Below are 7,338 nucleotides of genomic sequence, written 5' to 3'. Positions count from 1 at the left end.
GTAAATTCCTAGCAGTGCTACTGCTGGGTCATAGAGTAGGTCTATTTTTAATTTTTTGAGGAACCTCCACACTGTTTTCCAGAGTGGCTGCACCAGTTTGCATTCCCACCAACAGTGTAAGAGGGTTCCAGTTTCTACACATCCTCTCCAGCATCTATAGTCTCCTGATTTGTTCATTTTGGCCACTCTGACTGGCGTGAGGTGATATCTGAGTGTGGTTTTGATTTGTATTTCCCTGATGAGGAGCGATGTTGAGCATCTTTTCATGTGCCTGTTGGCCATCTGGATGTCTTCTTTAGAGAAGTGTCTGTTCATGTTTTCTGCCCATTTCTTCACTGGGTTATTTGTTTTCCGGGTGTGGAGTTTGGTGAGCTCTTTATAGATTTTGGATACTCGCCCTTTGTCCGATATGTCATTTGCAAATATCTTTTCCCATTCCGTTGGTTGCCTTTTAGTTCTGTTGATTGCTTCCTTGGAAGTGCAGAGGCTTTTTATTTCCATGATGTCCCGATAGTTCATTTTTGCTTTTAATTCCCTTGCCTTTGGGCATGTGTCAAGTAAGAAATTGCTGTGAATGAGGTCAGAGAGGTCTTTTCCTGCTTTCTCCTCTAGGGTTTTGTTGGTTTCCTGTCTTACATTCAGGCCCTTTATCCATTTTGAGTTTATTTTTGTGAATGGTGTGAGAAAGTCGTCTAGCTTCATGCTTCTGCATGTTGCTGTCCATTTCTCCCAGCACCATTTGTTAAAGAGACTGTCTTTTTTCCATTGGCTATTCTTTCCTGCTTTCTCAAAGATTAGTTGGCCATACCTTTGTGGATCTAGTTGTGGGGTTTCTATTCTATTCCATTGGTCTATGTGTCTGTTTTTGTATCAATACCATGCTGTCTTGATGATTACAGCTTTGTAGTAGAGGCTAAAGTCTGGGATTGTGATGCCTCCTGCTTTGGTCTTCTTCTTCAAAATTACTTTGGCTATTCAGGGCCTTTTGTGGTTCCATATGAATTTTAGGATTGCTTGTTCTAGCTTTGAGAAGAATGCTGGTGCAATTTTGATTGGGATTGCATTGAATGTGTAGATAGCTTTGGGTAGTATTGACATTTTGACAATATTTATTCTTGCAACCCATTAGCACGGAATGTTTTTCCATTTCTTTATATCTTCTTCAATTCCCTTCATAAGCTTTCTATATTTTTCAGCATACAGATCTTTTACATCTTTGCTTAGATATATTCCTGGGTATTTTAAGCTTCTTGGTGCAATTGTGAATGGGATCAGTTTCTTCATTTGTCTTTCTGTTGCTTTATTATTAGTGTATAAGAATGCAACTGATTTCTATACATTGATTTTGTATCCTGCAACTTTGCTGAATTCATGTATCAGTTCTAGCAGACTTTTGGTGGAGTCTATCGGATTTTCCATGTATAATATCATGTCATCGCAAAAAGTGAAAGCTTGACTTCATCTTTGCCAATTTTGATGCCTTTGATTTCCTTTTGTTGTCTGATTGCTGATGCTAACACTTCCAACACTATGTTAAACAACAGCGGTGAGAGTGGACATCCCTGTCGTGTTCCTGATCTCAGGGAAGAAGCTCTCAGTGTTTCCCATTGAGGATGATGTTAGCTGTGGGCTTTTCATAAATGGCTTTTATGATCTTTAAGTATGTTCCTTCTATCCTGACTTTCTCGCGGATTTTTAGTAAGAACGAATGCTGAATTTTTTCAAATGCTTTTTCTTCAATTGACAGGATCATATAGTTCTTATCTTTTCTTTTATTAATGAGATGTATCATGTTGATTGACTTGTGAAAGTTGAACCAGCCCTGCAGCCCAGGAATGAATCCCAATTGATCATGGTGAATAATTCTTTTTATATGCTGTTGAATTCGATTTGCTGGTATCTTATTGAGAATGCTTGCATCCATATTCATCAGGGATATTGGCCTGTAGTTCTCTTTTTTTACTGGGTCTCTGTCTGGTTTAAGAAGCAAAGTCATACTGGCTTCATAGAATGAGTCTGGAAGTTTTCCTTCCCTTTCTATTTTTTGGAATAGCTTGAGAAGGATATGTATTACCTCTGCTTTAAACGTCTGGTAGAATTCCCCAGGGAAGCCATCTGGTCCTGGACTCTTATGTGTTGGGAGATTTTTGATAACTGATTCAATTTCTTCACTGGTTATGGGTCTGTTCCAGCTTTCTATTTCCTCCTGTTTGAGTTTTGGAAGGGTGTGGGTGTTTAGGAGTTTCACCATTTCTTCCAGGTTGTCCAGTTTTTTGGCATATAATTTTTCATAGTACTCTCTTATAATTGTTTCTATTTCTGAGGGATTGGCTGTAATAATTCTATTTTCATTCATGATTTTGTCTGTTTGGATCATCTACCTTTTCTTTTTGAGAAGCATGGCTAGAGGTTTATCAGTTTTGTTTATTTTTTTCAAAAAAACAACTCTTGGTTTTATTGATCTGCTCTACAGTTTTTTTAGACTCTACATTGTCTATTTCTTCTCTGATATTTATTCTTTCTCTTCTGCTGGGTTTGGGGTGTCTTTGTTGCTCTGCTTCTATTTCCTTTAGGTGTGCTGTTATATTTTGTATTTGGGATTTTTCTTGTTTCTTGAGATAGGCCTGGATTGCAATGTATTTTCCTCTCAGGACTGCCTTTGCTCCATCCCAAAGAGTTTGGATTGTTGTATTTCATTGTCATTTGTGTCCGTGTATTTTTTTAAATTTCTTCTCTAATTGCCTGGTTGACCCACTCATTCGTTAGTAGGGTGTCTTTAACTTCCATGCTTTTGGAGGTTTTCCAGACTTTTTCCTGTGGTTGATTTCAAGCTTCATAGCATTGTGGTCTAAAAGTGTGCATGGTATGATCTCAATTCTTGTATACTTATGAAGGGATGTTTTGTGACCCAGTATGTGATCTATCTTGGAGAATGTTCCATGTGCACTCGAGAAGAAAGTATATTCTGCTCTTTGGGATGCAGGGTTCTAAATATGTCTGTCAAGTCCATCTGATCCAATGTATCATTCAGGGCCCTTGGTTCTTTACTGACCATGTGTGTAGATGATCTATCCATTGTTGTAAGTGGGGTATTAAAGTCTCCTGCAATTACTACATTCTTGTCAATAAGGTTGCTTATGTTTATGAGTAATTGTTTTATATATTTGGGGGCTCCCATTTTTGGTGCCTAGACATTTATAATTGTTAGTTCTTCCTGATGGATAGACCCTACAATTATTATATAATGCCCTTCTTTATCTCTTGTTACTACCTTTAATTTAAGTCTAGTTTGTCTGATATAAGTATGGCTACTCCAGCTTTCTTTTGACTTCCAGTAGCATGATAAATAGTTCTCCATCCCCTCACTTTCAATCTGAAAGTGTCCTCAGGTCTAAAATGAGTCTCTTGTAGACAGCAAATAGATGGGTCTTGTTTCTTTATCCATTCTGATACCCTATGTATTTTGGTTGGAGCATTTAGTCCATTTACATTCAGTGTTATTATAGAAACCTATGGATTTAGAGTCATTGTTGTGTCTGTAGGTTTCATCCTTGTAGCGATATCTCTGGTACTTTGTCTCACAGGACACCCTTTAGGATCTTTTGTAGGGCTGATTTAGTGGTAATTAATTCCTTCAGGTTTTTTTGTTTTGCAAGACCTTTATCTCTCCCTCTATTCTAAATGACAGATTTGCGGGATAGAGGATTCTTGGCTGCATATTTTTTTTGTTCATCACATTGAAGGTCTCCTGCCATTCCTTTCTGACCTACCAAGTTTCAGTAGAGAGATAAGTGATGAGTCTTATACGTCCCTTTATATGTTAGTGCACGTTTATCCCTAGCTGCTTTCAGAATCTTCTCCTTATCCTTCTATTTTGCCAGTTTCACTATGATATGTCATGCAGAAGATCATTTCAAGTTATGTCTGAAGGGAGTTCTCTGTGCCTCTTGGATTTCAATGTCATTTTCTTTCCCCAGATTAGGGAAGTTCTCAGCTATTATTTCTTCAAGTACACCTTCAGCACCTTTCCCTCTCTCTTCCTCCTCTGGAATACCAATTATGCATAGATTATTTCTCTTTAATGCGTCACTTAGTTCTCTAATTTTCCCCTCATACTCCTGTATTTTTTTATCTCCTTTTCTCAGCTTCTTCTTTTTCCATAATTTTATCTTGTAGTTCACCTATTCTCTCCTCTGCCTCTTCAATCCGAGCTGTGGTCGCCTCCATTTTATTTTGCAGCTCATTAATAGCATTTTTTAAGTCCTCCTGACTGTTCCTTAGTCCCTTGATCTCTGTAGCAATAGATTCTCTGCTGTCCTCTATACTTTTTTCAAGCCCAACGATTAATTTTATGGCTATTATTCTAAATTCACTTTCTGTTATATTGTTTAAATCGTTTTTGACCAGTTCGTTAGCTGTCGTTATTTCCTGTAGGTTTTTTGAGGGGAATTCTTACGTTTCTTCATTTCAGATAGTCCCTAGAGTGGTGCCGAACTGCAGGGCACTTCCCCTGTGCTGTCTTGAATAACTTGTGTTGGTGGGCGGGGCCGCAGTCAGACCTGATGTCTGTCCCCAGCCCACCACTGGGGCCACTGTCAGACTGGTGTGTGCCTTCTCTTCCCCTCTCCTACAGGTGGGATTCACTGTGGGGTGGCGTGGCCTGTCTGGGCTACTTTCACGCTGCCAGGCTTGTGGTGCTGGGGATCTGGCGTATTAGCTGGGGTGGATCTGCAAGGTGCACAGGGGAGGGAGGGGCAGGCTCAGCTCGCTTTTCCTTTGGAGGTCTGATTCGAGAGGGGCCCTGCTACACCGGGAGTGAGTCAGACCCGTCGCCGGAGAGATGGATCCACAGAAGCACAGTGTTGGGTTTTTGCGCAGTGCAAGCAAGTTCCCTGACAGGAACTGGTTGCCTTTGGGATTTTGGCTGGGGGATGACCGAGGAATATGGCGCTGGTTGTTCCCCGCCAAGCTGTGCTCTGTTGTCCAGGTCTCAAAAACTTTCCCTCCTGTTGTCTTCCAGCCCTCCCGCTCTCCGAGCAGACCTGTTCACTTATAACCTTCCAGGTGTTAAGTCCCGCTTGCTGTCAGAACACCCTCCATCCGTCCCCTCCGTTTTTGCAAGCCAGACTCGGGGGCTCTGCTTTGCCGGTGGGCTGCCCCTCCACCCCGGCTCCCTCCCGCCAGTCTGTGTAGCAAGCACCACCTCTCTGCCCTTCCTACCCTCTTCCGCAGACCTCTTGTGTATGCTTGGCTCCAGAGAATCCATTCTGCTAGACTTCTGGCGATTTTCTGGGTTATTTAGGCAGGTGTGGGTGGAATCTAAGTGATCCGCAGGATGCGGTGAGCCCAGTGTCCTCCTACACCTCCACGTGTTTTTTAAATTTCTTTTTCGTGGTCCTGGTTGATCCATTCATTTTTTAGTATCACTTTGTTTAAACTCCATGTATTTGTGGTCTTTACACATTTTTTTTTCTTGTTATTGACTTCATGTTTCATAGCGTTTTGGTCAGAAAATATGATGGTATTATCTCAATCTTTTTGTACTTGTTGAAGTCTGATTTGTGACCTACTTTGTGATCTATTCTGGAGAATGTACCATGTACTTCTGTAAAGAATGTGCCGTTCCTGACTTAGGATAAAATTTTCTGTATATATCTGTTAAATCCATCTGGTCCAGTGTTTCTTTCAAAGCCTTTGTCTCCTTGTTGATATTCTGCTTAGATTATCTTTCCACTGATGTAATGTGGTGATGAATCCCCTACTATTTTTATATTATTGTGAATTTTACCTTTATATTTGTTATTAATTGTTTTATATATTTGGGTTTTCCAAATTGGGGGTATAAATATTTACAGTTGTTAGATCTTATTGGATAGTACCCTTTGTTATTATATAGTGCACTTCTTCAACTTTTGTTACAGTTTTTGGGTTAAAATCTAGTTTGTCTGATATAAATACTGCTGTTCTGGCTTTCTTTTGACATCTATATGCATGATAAATATTTCTCCTTCCCCTCACTTTCAATCTGTAGTTGCCTTTAGGTCCAAAATGACTCTCCTGTAGGCAGCATTTTGATGGGTCTTGTTTTTTATATACTCAATCACCCTTTGTCTTTTTATTGAAGTATTCAGTCTACTTACTTTCAGAGTAATTATTTTTTTTGAATTTTTAATGTTTATTTATGTTTGAGAGAGAGAGAGACAGAGCACAAGTTGGAGAGGGACAAAGAGAGAGGGAGACACAAAATCTGAAGCAGGCTCCAGGCTCTGAGCTGTCAGCACATAGCCCAACGCAGGGCTTGAAATCATGAACCGTGAGATCATGACCTGAGCTGAAGTCAGATGCCCAGTTGACTGATGCCCAATCGACTGAGCCACCCAGGTGCCCCAGAGTAATTACTGATAGATATGTGTTTATTGCCATTTTATTACTTGCTTTGTTGTTGTTTTTGGAGATTTCTCTGATCCTTTATTGTCTTTGTCACTTTTGTTCTCTCCTTTGCAACCAAAGAGTCCCCTTTAATATTTCTTGCAAGGTTGGTTTAGTAGTCACAAACTCCTTTAGTTTTTGTTTGTCCTGGAAACCCTTTATCTCTTCTTTTATTCTGAATTATAGCCTTGCTAGATAGAATATTCTTGGCTGCATTTTTTTTTTCCATTCAGCTTGTTGACTATATCATGTCATTTCCTTCTGTCTTGCCAAGTTTCGGTTATGAGATCTGCAGCTAGCCTCATGGGTCTTCCCTTGAAGTTATGGAATTATTTTGTCATGTTGCTTTTAGGAGTTTTTCTATATTGCTATATTTTACAAATTTAATTACAATGTGTGTTTTTGTTTGCTTGCATTTAAATTTTGATGGAGTTATCTGTGCCTTCTGGATCTAGATGTCTGTTTCCTTCCCCAGATTCAGGATGTTTCCAGATATTATTTCCTCCAATAAATTTTATGTCCCCTTTTCTCTTTCTTCTTCTTCTGGGACTACTATACTACAAATGTTACTATGTTTGATGGTGACACTGAGTTCCCTGAGTCTATTTTCATAGTCTTTCTCTCTTTTGTTCATATACATTTATTGTTTTATCTTGTATGCCAATTCTATATTCATTTTATATTGATTCCTCTGTTTATTTTATCCTTGTGTTCATAAGATGCAGTCTGTTTTGAATCTCAGTTATTGCATTTTTCATTTCTGAATGATTGTTGTTTTTAACTCTTTTATCTCTGTGGTAAGAGCCTCTCTGAAGTCCTCCATTCTTTTATCAAGCTCAGCAAGTATCTTATGATTGTTGTTTCAAAGTCTCCATCAGGCCTGTTACTTATATCTGTTTTGATTAGATC

This window comes from Panthera pardus, unplaced genomic scaffold, assembly GCF_024362965.1.
Source record: "Panthera pardus isolate Hobbes unplaced genomic scaffold, ASM2436296v1 HiC_scaffold_27, whole genome shotgun sequence".
Lineage (NCBI taxonomy): Eukaryota > Metazoa > Chordata > Mammalia > Carnivora > Felidae > Panthera > Panthera pardus.
This window is presented reverse-complemented; position numbering follows the sequence as displayed.